The 11,755-nt window shown below is 35.9% G+C and overlaps 1 protein-coding gene across 6 annotated transcripts in view; it reads left to right on the top strand.

Moving 5' to 3' along the window:
* Window positions 1-11,330: 11,330 nt before the first annotated feature.
* Window positions 11,331-11,755, top strand: part of LOC5566871 (phosphatidylinositol phosphatase PTPRQ) — a 30,691-nt gene continuing 30,266 nt past the window's right edge. For 2 of the 6 annotated variants that reach the window (XM_021854768.1, XM_021854766.1), the window contains exon 1: window positions 11,331-11,567. The gene's annotated coding sequence lies outside the window, so the exon portion shown is untranslated. Of the gene's footprint in view, window positions 11,611-11,755 lie in introns of all 6 variants that reach the window. The other 4 variants (XM_021854765.1, XM_021854764.1, XM_021854770.1 and 1 more) reach the window with 3 other exon arrangements.

The raw sequence follows: 11,755 nt of genomic DNA, 5'->3' as shown, positions 1-11,755 counted from the left end.
TTGGGCATAGAACATCATCGTACCTGACACACGATAAACAAATCCGAAAATGACAAATTTGGCAAAGAAAGAAGAAGATAGATAAAGTTATTCACTGTCGATTATAAAGGAAATAAAACAAATCAAACAAAATCAAATGTTTACACTTATTGTGAGGATTTCCGTGATAGTGATATATCCTTAGATTGGGCACTTCGCTCGGAACAATGTCCATGCATTTATAAAACTGTCAATCCAATCGTGACTGCGAACCCACATCAACAAATCATATTTCGACTTTCGAGTCACATCAACCAAATGTTATCATCATGTCGGTGTAGACGTTCCCATATCACTCTTCGTTTCCATTCCTTTCTTGTGTGTCGCTACGATAAAGTGACCAGAAATGTTCGGTTCAAATGTGGAATACAATTTTTAAAAATATAAAAATATGTCATCCAATATGAAAGTGTGCATTTTGTTTGATATTATTAATTTAAATTTTTAAATATTGAAAAAGACAAAAGTTAGTGTCATATTTTTGTAGCATTTATGAGTTTACTTTTCATAAATAGATACTATTGGAGTAGTATTTGATCCTTCGACCTTGATGGTTGCTCTTGCGGGGCGGGCGATGGGGACAGGATCAATCGTGTTGCGCGCCGCTCGCGTGTCGCGGATCGCGTTAAGAGTGTTTGATCCTTTGATCTTGTCGCTTGCTCCTGTGAGGGCGAGCGATGAACACTTATTTGGCATGTAATGCGTTTTTATCAAGTAGGTAATATCGCGAATCCGTTTAGGCGCATTCATTTCAAATTATATCAACTACCGAAAAGCTAAACATTACATATAATTTGCAATTGGATTAGATGGACAAATTGATGTGAAGATTTGCGAAAAAGTTACACGTCTTCTCAGTGAGAATCGAGCTCACGACTCCCTGATCTCTAGTTAGGGCGCGTTACCCCTACGCCATGAGAGGACTCATGAACGCAGAAGTTTACCTGAATTCGATTTCAGCTCAATAATCACGTGGTCCTTTTCGCAAAGTGCACCTCTTTCGGAAGAATTAGATGCCCATCCAAACACAACGCTTTCTATTTATATCCAATGCCTAGCCCGAGAGCGCATTGTTTTTTAGGTAATGGATATAAATAGAAAGCGTTGTGTTTGGATGGGCATCTAATTCTTCCGAAAGAGGTGCACTTTGCAAAAAGGACCACGTGATTATTGAGCTCAACAATTTCACGCCACAATACTCGATTCGTGGCCGCAGCTCTCCATCCACTGATAATGCGCCTCCGTATTTCACGGCCAACGTTATTGTCAGTCGTCAGCAAGGATCCAAGGTAGACGAACTCGTCGACCACCTCGAACGTATCCCCGTCTATCGTAACACTGCTACCTAGGCGAGCCCTGTCGCGCACGGCCCCATCAACTAGCATGTACTTTGTCTTGGTCGCATTCACCACCAGTCCAACATTTGCTGCCTCGCGTTTCAGGCGGGTGTACAGATCTGTGTATACGGGTGTACCCCTTTTCAAATATTCGGCCGACTATGTCCATATCATCTGCGAAGCAAACAAATTGACTTGATCGTACCCCGGGTCTCCGCATAATGGAGGGCGATTGTGCGCAGTTTAGCTTAGAGTCCTTCTCTGGCACTCGAACGATGGGGAACAGACGCTGTTGTGAGCCGCTCTTAACATGGAGTACAGACTAGAGTGGTTCAAAAAATCGTTTTTGCTCCACATCGCTCATTCGATTCTAGATCAAATTCTGAATGTCCTCCTAAAATTTGAGCTTATTTGGATGAAAACTGAGACTGCACAAGCCCTTTAAAGTATATATGGGAATTACTATGGGAAAACCAAACAAATCATTCAATCGGTCATAGTGTTTGCCGATGTGCTCTTGTGAATTAGAGCTACGTTGATACTGTGAGATACATTCATCAGCTACAACTTTGCCGAAGACCGTTTTCAAATCGGACGCCTCAGTAATTAGTTATTGATTTATATCCAGTCAAAAATTCTTCAGCAGTGCTCAGTTAACTTCTGAACAGGCAACATTGCTGCACCTGGCGCGAAAGATAGTACGCACAAATCATGGCTACTATGGTTTACTGCATATATCCAGTGATGCCTGCAGAACAGTCCAATAATTATAGCCAAAGTTTTACAACTCATTCAAAAATCAATAACTAATTACTGAGGCATCCGATTTGAAAACGGTCTTCGGCAAAGTTGTAGCTGATTATTGTATCGCACAGTATCAACGTAGCTCTAATCTCCAAGAGCACATCGGCAAACACTATGACCGATTGAATGATTTGTTTGGTTATCCCATAGTAATTCCCATATAAACTTTAAAGGGCTTGTGCAGTCTCAATTTTCATCCAAATGAGCTCAAATTTTGGGAGGACACTCAGAATTTGATCTAGAATCGAATAAGCGATGTGCAAAAACGATTTTTTGAACTACTCTAGTACAGACGCTCCAGAAAGCAAAATCAAACCTCCCCCTTCTCTGTCAGCATACGACCAGAGTTCTCATCGGGGTTGGTTACCAGATCTTCCCTAAGGTTACTCGTACCCCGGCCAGTACCGCGAGGAGGTAGGGATAGGAGTTGCTGGGCAAGAGGCTACAACGGGGTCTATTTTATTCCTGCAGGTACGCGAGGTACCAATGCACAATGGACTTTTCTGCAAAAAAATGTCTTGAAATTCAATATCTCTGGATGCCGCTAGAATAAAATCGATCTTTTTACCGCAAAAGAAAGATTTTTTCATGGGCTAAACGATAGTGAGGTGAGTGTTCACTGCACGTTATTTTTTCGTACGGTTTTGATCTATTAAAGGTCATTTTACCCTATTTTCAATGGAAGTGATACATTCATAATTCAATATCTCTGGATTCCGCTGGAATAAAATCGATCTTTTTACCGCAAAAGAAAGATTTTTTCATGGGCAAAACGATAGTGAGGTGAGAATTCACTGCTTGTTATTTTTTCGTATGGTTTTGACCTATTAAAGGTCATTTTACCCTATTTTCAATGGAAATGAAATATTCATAATTCAATATCTCTGGATTCGGCTGGAATAAAATCGATTTTTTTACCGCAAAAGAAAGATTTTTTCATGGGCTAAACGATAGTGAGGTGAGAATTCACTGCACGTTATTTTTTTGTACGGTTTTGGCCTATTAAAGGTCATTTTACCCTATGTTCAAAGGAAATGAAATATTCATAATTCAATATCTTTGGATTCCGCTGGAATAAAATCGATCTTTTTACCGCAAAAGAAAGATTTTTTCATGGACGAAACGATAGTGAGGTGAGTGTTCACTGCACTTTATTTTTTCGTACGGTTTTGACCTATTAAAGGTCATTTTACCCTATGTTCAATGGAAATGAAATATTCATAATTCAATATCTTTAGATTCGGCTGGAAAAAAATCGATCTTTTTACCGCAAAAGAAAGATTTTTTCATGGGCGAAACGATAGTGAGGTGAGAATTCACTGCACGTTATTTTTCATACGGTTTTGACCTATTAAAGGTCATTTTACCCTATGTTCAATGGAAATGAAATACTCATAATTCAATATCTCTGGATTCCGCTGGAATAAAATCGATCTTTTTACCGCAAAAGAAAGTTTTTTTCATGGGCTAAACGATAGTGAGGAGAGTGTTCACTGCACCTATTAACCCTATGTTCAATGGAAATAAAATATTCATTATTCAATATCTTTAGATTCCGCTGGAATAAAATCGATCTTTTTACCGCAAAAGAAAGATTTTTTCATGAACGAAACGATAGTGAGGTGAGTGTTCACTGCACTTTATTTTTTCGTACGGTTTTGACCTATTGAAGGTCATTTTACCCTATGTTCAATGGAAATGAAATATTCATAATTCAATATCTTTAGATTCGGCTGGAATAAAATCGATCTTTTTACCGCAAAAGAAAGATTTTTTCATGGGCGAAACGATAGTGAGGTGAGAATTCACTGCACGTTATTTTTTCGTACGGTTTTGACCTATTAAAGGTCATTTTACCCTATTTTCAATGGAAATGAAATATTCATAATTCAATATCTCTGGATTCCGCTGGAATAAAATCGATCTTTTTACCGCAAAAGAAAGATTTTTTCATGAACGAAACGATAGTGAGGTGAGTGTTCACTGCATTTTATTTTTTCGTACGGTTTTGACCTATTGAAGGTCATTTTACCCTATGTTCAATGGAAATGAAATATTCATAATTCAATATCTTTAGATTCGGCTGGAATAAAATCGATCTTTTTACCGCAAAAGAAAGATTTTTTCATGGGCGAAACGATAGTGAGGTGAGAATTCACTGCACGTTATTTTTCATACGGTTTTGACCTATTAAAGGTCATTTTACCCTATGTTCAATGGAAATGAAATACTCATAATTCAATATCTCTGGATTCCGCTGGAATAAAATCGATCTTTTTACCGCAAAAGAAAGTTTTTTTCATGGGCAAAACGATAGTGAGGTGAGAATTCACTGCACGTTATTTTTTCGTACGGTTTTGACCAATTAAAGGTCATTTTACCCTATGTTCAATGGAAATGAAATATTCATAATTTAATATCTTTGGATTCCGCTGGAATAAAATCGATCTTTTTACCGCAAAAGAAAGTTTTTTTCATGGGCTAAACGATAGTGAGGAGAGTGTTCACTGCACCCATTAACCCTATGTTCAATGGAAATAAAATATTCATTATTTAATATCTTTGGATTCCGCTGGAATAAAATCGATCTTTTTACCGCAAAAGAAAGATTTTTTCATAGGCTAAACGATAGTGAGGTGAGAATTCACTGCATGTTATTTTTTCGTACGGTTTTGACCTATTAAAGGTCATTTTACTCTATTGTTTATGCGAATTAGATGTTTATAAATGTATATCTATAGACTCCGTGGAGATAGAAACGATTTGTTCGCCTCTGAAGAAAGATTATTTCATATATAAATGGATGGTGGGATGAGTATTCACGGCAAACGAGTTTTTTGCACGAGTTTGTCCGACCGATTGTCATACTACTGTTTTTGTTAGAAATTATATGCTTCTTAATCAATATCTCTGAATTTTGCAGAGATAAAACCGATATTTTTGCCTCAAAAGACATTCTCAATAGCAAAACAATATTGAGGTGAGAAGGTTGGGAACGTGATTTTTGAGTACGATTTTTGCCAATTAAAGGTTATTTTATTATATCCTATTTTTTATAGGATTGAGGTATTCATTTATCGTTTCTTTTGATTCCGCTGAAATTTTTGATTCTTTCGAGGTACAAAAATCTTTGTACTTCGAAAGAATCAAAAATTTCATGAGTAAATTAATGGTGGAGTGAGTACTTACGGTACGTTATTTTAATCGCATAGGTTTGTACTATCAAAGGTAATTTTACCCTGTATTTATTAGAAATGAGATACCTCAATATAAACCTTACCATCGATAAATATATATATAAAGTTGTTACAAATATGGCTAATGTTTGTTTTGTTAAAACATTCTAGAATGACTTATCTTATCGGTACTAGGTCGTTGTCAATACTTAAAGCAGAAAGGTGTAATGATTTTTACATTGGATGCTAGTACTGACGCTGAGACTTAGAGAGAATAAATATTTAATTAAAAGACAACTGGCTATCGAAAAACGCGTATCTGTCAAAAGATAAGTAATCAGTATGGATTTAAATGGTACTATAATCATATCAACATTTTTGATCCTTTTCGTTGCAATTAGCAAATACTGCGTGCAGGAGTCTAACTATGCAGGTGTCACTATCGTTTTGCCCATGGAAAAAATCTTTCTCTTGCAGTGATAATTTCGATTTTATTCCAGCGCAAACCAAAGATATTAATTTACGAATATATTATTCCATTCCATATTATTCCATTTAATAAAGGGTAAAATTACTTTTAATAGATCAAAACCTTACGAAAAAGTACGGTACTGTGAAAGCTTTTCCCATTATCGTTTTGCCCATGAAAAAAAATTTCTTTTGTGGTAAAAATAATGGTTTTATTGCAGCGAAATCCAGATATATTGAATTATGAATATATCATTTCCATTGAAAATAGGATAAAAAGACCTTTAATAGGTCAAACTCGTATGAAAAATAACGTGCAGTAAACACTTTCTTCACTGTAGTTTTGCCCATGAAAAAATCTTTCTTTTGCGGTAAAAAGATCGATTTTATTCCAGCGGAATCCAGAGATATTGAATTATGAATGTATCACTTCCATTGAAAATAGGGTAAAATGACCTTTAATAGGTCAAAACCGTACGAATAAATAACGTGCAGTGAACACTCACCTCACTATCGTTTAGCCCATGAAAAAATCTTTCTTTTGCGGTAAAAAGATCGATTTTATTCCAGCGGAATCCAGAGATATTGAATTATGAATATATCATTTCCATTGAAAATAGGGTAAAATGACCTTTAATAGGTCAAAACCATACGAAAAAATAACGTGCAGTGAACACTCACCTCACTATCGTTTAGCCCATGAAAAAATCTTTCTTTTGCGGTAAAAAGATCGATTTTATTCCAGCGGAATCCAGAGATATTGAATTATGAATGTATCACTTCCATTGAAAATAGGGTAAAATGACCTTTAATAGGTCAAAACCGTACGAAAAAATAACGTGCAGTGAACACTCACCTCACTATCGTTTAGCCCATGAAAAAATCTTTCTTTTGCGGTAAAAAGATCGATTTTATTCCAGCGGAATCCAGAGATATTGAATTACGAATGTATCACTTCCATTGAAAATAGGGTAAAATGACCTTTAATAGGTCAAAACCGTACGAAAAGATAACGTGCAGTGAATTCTCACCTCACTATCGTTTAGCCCATGAAAAAATCTTTCTTTTGCGGTAAAAAAATCGATTTTATTCCAGCGGAATCCAGAGATATTGAATTATGAATATTTCATTTCCATTGAAAATAGGGTAAAATGACCTTTAATAGGTCAAAACCATACGAAAAAATAACGTGTAGTGAACACTCACCTCACTATCGTTTAGCCCATGAAAAAATCTTTCTTTTGCGGTAAAAAGATCGATTTTATTCCAGCGGAATCCAGAGATATTGAATTATGAATGTATCACTTCCATTGAAAATAGGGTAAAATGACCTTTAATAGGTCAAAACCATACGAAAAAATAACGTGCAGTGAACACTCACCTCACTTTCGTTTAGCCCATGAAAAAATCTTTCTTTTGCGGTAAAAAGATCGATTTTATTCCAGCGGAATCCAGAGATATTGAATTATGAATGTATCACTTCCATTGAAAATAGGGTAAAATGACCTTTAATAGGTCAAAACCGTACGAATAAATAACGTGCAGTGAACACTCACCTCACTATCGTTTAGCCCATGAAAAAATCTTTCTTTTGCGGTAAAAAAATCGATTTTATTCCAGCGGAATCCAGAGATATTGAATTATGAATATATCATTTCCATTGAAAATAGGGTAAAATGACCTTTAATAGGTCAAAACCATACGAAAAAATAACGTGCAGTGAACACTCACCTCACTATCGTTTAGCCCATGAAAAAATCTTTCTTTTGCGGTAAAAAGATCGATTTTATTCCAGCGGAATCCAGAGATATTGAATTATGAATGTATCACTTCCATTGAAAATAGGGTAAAATGACCTTTAATAGGTCAAAACCGTACGAATAAATAACGTGCAGTGAACACTCACCTCACTATCGTTTAGCCCATGAAAAAATCTTTCTTTTGCGGTAAAAAAATCGATTTTATTCCAGCGGAATCCAAAGATATTGAATTATGAATATTTCATTTCCATTGAAAATAGGGTAAAATGACCTTTAATAGGTCAAAACCATACGAAAAAATAACGTGTAGTGAACACTCACCTCACTATCGTTTAGCCCATGAAAAAATCTTTCTTTTGCGGTAAAAAGATCGATTTTATTCCAGCGGAATCCAGAGATATTGAATTATGAATGTATCACTTCCATTGAAAATAGGGTAAAATGACCTTTAATAGGTCAAAACCGTACGAAAAAATAACGTGCAGTGAATTCTCACCTCACTATCGTTTAGCCCATGAAAAAATCTTTCTTTTGCGGTAAAAAAATCGATTTTATTCCAGCGGAATCCAGAGATATTGAATTATGAATATTTCATTTCCATTGAAAATAGGGTAAAATGACCTTTAATAGGTCAAAACCATACGAAAAAATAACAAGCAGTGAATTCTCACCTCACTATCGTTTTGCCCATGAAAAAATCTTTCTTTTGCGGTAAAAAGATCGATTTTATTCCAGCGGAATCCAGAGATATTGAATTATGAATGTATCACTTCCATTGAAAATAGGGTAAAATGACCTTTAATAGGTCAAAACCGTACGAAAAAATAACGTGCAGTGAACACTCACCTCACTATCGTTTAGCCCATGAAAAAATCTTTCTTTTGCGGTAAAAAGATCGATTTTATTCCAGCGGAATCCAGAGATATTGAATTACGAATGTATCACTTCCATTGAAAATAGGGTAAAATGACCTTTAATAGGTCAAAACCGTACGAAAAGATAACGTGCAGTGAATTCTCACCTCACTATCGTTTAGCCCATGAAAAAATCTTTCTTTTGCGGTAAAAAAATCGATTTTATTCCAGCGGAATCCAGAGATATTGAATTATGAATATTTCATTTCCATTGAAAATAGGGTAAAATGACCTTTAATAGGTCAAAACCATACGAAAAAATAACAAGCAGTGAATTCTCACCTCACTATCGTTTTGCCCATGAAAAAATCTTTCTTTTGCGGTAAAAAGATCGATTTTATTCCAGCGGAATCCAGAGATATTGAATTATGAATATTTCACTTCCATTGAAAATAGGGTAAAATGACCTTTAATAGGTCAAAACCGTACGAAAAAATAACGTGCAGTGAACACTCACCTCACTATCGTTTAGCTCATGAAAAAATCTTTCTTTTGCGGTAAAAAGATCGATTTTATTCCAGCGGAATCCAGAGATATTGAATTATGAATGTATCACTTCCATTGAAAATAGGGTAAAATGACCTTTAATAGGTCAAAACCGTACGAATAAATAACGTGCAGTGAACACTCACCTCACTATCGTTTAGCCCATGAAAAAATCTTTCTTTTGCGGTAAAAAAATCGATTTTATTCCAGCGGAATCCAGAGATATTGAATTATGAATATTTCATTTCCATTGAAAATAGGGTAAAATGACCTTTAATAGGTCAAAACCATACGAAAAAATAACGTGTAGTGAACACTCACCTCACTATCGTTTAGCCCATGAAAAAATCTTTCTTTTGCGGTAAAAAGATCGATTTTATTCCAGCGGAATCCAGAGATATTGAATTATGAATGTATCACTTCCATTGAAAATAGGGTAAAATGACCTTTAATAGGTCAAAACCGTACGAAAAAATAACGTGCAGTGAATTCTCACCTCACTATCGTTTAGCCCATGAAAAAATCTTTCTTTTGCGGTAAAAAAATCGATTTTATTCCAGCGGAATCCAGAGATATTGAATTATGAATATTTCATTTCCATTGAAAATAGGGTAAAATGACCTTTAATAGGTCAAAACCATACGAAAAAATAACAAGCAGTGAATTCTCACCTCACTATCGTTTTGCCCATGAAAAAATCTTTCTTTTGCGGTAAAAAGATCGATTTTATTCCTGCGGAATCCAGAGATATTGAATTATGAATGTATCACTTCCATTGAAAATAGGGTAAAATGACCTTTAATAGGTCAAAACCGTACGAAAAAATAACGTGCAGTGAACACTCACCTCACTATCGTTTAGCCCATGAAAAAATCTTTCTTTTGCGGTAAAAAGATCGATTTTATTCCAGCGGAATCCAGAGATATTGAATTACGAATGTATCACTTCCATTGAAAATAGGGTAAAATGACCTTTAATAGGTCAAAACCGTACGAAAAGATAACGTGCAGTGAATTCTCACCTCACTATCGTTTAGCCCATGAAAAAATCTTTCTTTTGCGGTAAAAAAATCGATTTTATTCCAGCGGAATCCAGAGATATTGAATTATGAATATTTCATTTCCATTGAAAATAGGGTAAAATGACCTTTAATAGGTCAAAACCATACGAAAAAATAACAAGCAGTGAATTCTCACCTCACTATCGTTTTGCCCATGAAAAAATCTTTCTTTTGCGGTAAAAAGATCGATTTTATTCCAGCGGAATCCAGAGATATTGAATTATGAATGTATCACTTCCATTGAAAATAGGGTAAAATGACCTTTAATAGGTCAAAACCGTACGAAAAAATAACGTGCAGTGAACACTCACCTCACTATCGTTTAGCCCATGAAAAAATCTTTCTTTTGCGGTAAAAAGATCGATTTTATTCCAGCGGAATCCAGAGATATTGAATTATGAATGTATCACTTCCATTGAAAATAGGGTAAAATGACCTTTAATAGTTCAAAACCGTACGAAAAAATAACGTGCAGTGAACACTCACCTCACTATCGTTTAGCCCATGAAAAAATCTTTCTTTTGCGGTAAAAAGATTGATTTTATTCCAGCGGCATCCAGAGATATTGAATTTAAAGACATTTTTTGCCAGAAAAGTCCACTGTGCAATGGTACGCCATGCCCAGCCATTTACCGTGCCTTCTAACTAACCAGTAAACTTTTAACCCGTATACTGCCCATAACTGCATAATAGTCACATTCGACATTTTTAACAAATTGGAGTTAATACCATGGAGAGTCATCAAATGGTAAATACTTTCGATCAACTTACTGAAATTTGTGAGATTGTTCTAGAAAATTCGAGAAAAATACCTTCCCTGGGCATAGAGTATCATCGTACCTGCCACACGATGTACGAATGCGAAAATGGCAACTTTGGCAAAGAAAGTTGTCAGTTAATAACTGTGGAAGTGCGCATGAGAATACTAAGCTTGATGAGCGGGCTCTGTCCCAGTGAGGACGTTAATGCCAAGAAGAAGAAGAAGATGTCTTCAAAGTTTGTCCGGATAATTTGCGGACACCCTGTACACTCTGACAAGAATCCCTAGATAATTGCGATCAGAATATTGTTAAGACCAAGATTAGAGTCTTGTTTGGCCAAAATTTTATGATTTCTTTTGAAGGTTCAATGTGGGACGTTTTCCGAGACGCTGGATAGTGTGTGACAAACAATCTAAATTCGAGACTGTCCCGCGCACAATCCGAGCCGTCTGGTCACTTTAGATTACGACGACCAAGCGAACGATATGATAAACGTCGTCGTCATTCCGAAAGGCCGTCGTTCTTGCTATCAGTATTGAGTTGACCGCGCAACGGGTAGGATACCCAGACGAAACCGGCTTTTTTGTTCGCGTTCGTATTTCAAATATCGCTATTGCTCTTCAATAAAAAGAAAAGAAACAATTTATAGCACATTGTTTCATCCTCAGTAGAAGTTTATCGTGTACTGCTTCATCTACTGGAATTACCCCAAACGGATAAAATTGCGTTGATGCAGTTGAGGTGTCTTTGTTCGAGATGGATGTAATTCGCAGAAGCTTCCCAAAATCGATCAATATCTGATAAGGTTGTTGATCTCTACAATAAGCATACGTATTTAAATAGTTTCATCGGTGCATTGGCGGAGTCAATGCTGAGGATGTTAGAGAGTTTCGGACCAACAGTTTATTTTTTATCGCAATTCGCCTAATCGAACGACGGATTGAATGGGG

This window comes from Aedes aegypti, chromosome 3 (genome assembly GCF_002204515.2).
Source record: "Aedes aegypti strain LVP_AGWG chromosome 3, AaegL5.0 Primary Assembly, whole genome shotgun sequence".
In the NCBI taxonomy this organism is placed as follows: domain Eukaryota; kingdom Metazoa; phylum Arthropoda; class Insecta; order Diptera; family Culicidae; genus Aedes; species Aedes aegypti.
This window is presented reverse-complemented; position numbering and strand designations above follow the sequence as displayed.